Raw genomic sequence first — 1,365 nt, forward strand, 5'->3', positions numbered from 1 at the left:
TTAGACGAAGTACAGGAGCGAGCAGAAAAATACATCAACATGGAAGAGAATGCTCGGTTGGGAGAAACCTCAAAATCTGGAGCCTCCTACCGAGACAGAGACAAGGACTCCAAAAGGAAAGAAGATTGACAGGGTGAGAACATCAAAAAGTACCACAACTACACCCCTCTCAAAGTATCCCTGGTCGACATATACAAAGAAGTTTGCCATACTGAGAAAATCCCCCCAGCGCGACCACTCAAAGGCAAAAGGGGAGGAGGAAATCGGAAGGAGTATTATGACTACCATCGAATTCGGGGACACTCTACCAACGAATGTTTCGATCTGAAAAACATCATAGAAAAATTAGTAAGAGAAGGAAAATTAGATCGATTTCTGGCCACCCAGGATGATGACCAAAGAAAAAGACGGAGAGACGAAGATGATGGACGAACTGAACGGTCACCTCGGACACCAGAAAGACACGTCCACATGATACATGGCGGATTCGCAGGAGGTGGGATCTCCAAATCATCTCGAAAGAGATACCTTAAAGAAGTATACCACGTTCAGGGAAAGGAGGACGCACCCGACATCCCGGCGAAAACATTCACTAAAGAAGACGCATCCGGTATCATCCCGGGACACGACGACCCCATGGTCATCACAATTATACTGGCAAACGCCAATTTACACTGCACATTAGTAGACCAAGGGAGTTCTGCCGACATCTTATTCAAAACAGCCTTCGACAAACTTGGCTTAGACGAAAGGGAACTAAGAGCATACTCGAACAATCTGTTTGGACTAGGAGACACTCCGATACAACCCTTGGGATACGTATCGCTACACACTACGTTTGGAAAGGGGAACCAATCTAGGACCCTCAAAATAGACTACATTGTGGTCGACGTAAGTTCAGCCTACAATGCTCTCATTGGACGGACAACACTCAATCAACTCGGAGCAATAGTCTCAACTCCACATTGATGCATGAAATTCCCAACTACAGAGGGGATAGCCACGGTAAAAGCAGATCAAAAGATGGCACGTCGCTGCTATAACGAGAGCTTAAACCTCAAAGGCAGAGGAGAAGAGTTTCATACAATTGAGCTTGGTGGAGCTTAGCGTCGAGAAGAACTCCGTCCGCGCCCAGAAGGCGAGATAGAGAAGGTTCAGATTGGAGACACCTCGGATAAAACGACTAATATCGGCACGGTCCTAAGAGGAAACTCAAAAGAATCACTGATACAATTCTTGCGAGATAATGTCGACCTCTTCGCATGGAAAGCCGCAGACATGCCAGGAATAGACCCTAAGTTAATGTGCCACAAGTTAGCGGTCTATCCAGGATCTCGGCCAGTGCAGCAGAAATGAAGAAAACTT

The sequence above is a fragment of the Arachis ipaensis genome, chromosome B07 (genome assembly GCF_000816755.2).
Source record: "Arachis ipaensis cultivar K30076 chromosome B07, Araip1.1, whole genome shotgun sequence".
NCBI classification, from domain to species: domain Eukaryota; kingdom Viridiplantae; phylum Streptophyta; class Magnoliopsida; order Fabales; family Fabaceae; genus Arachis; species Arachis ipaensis.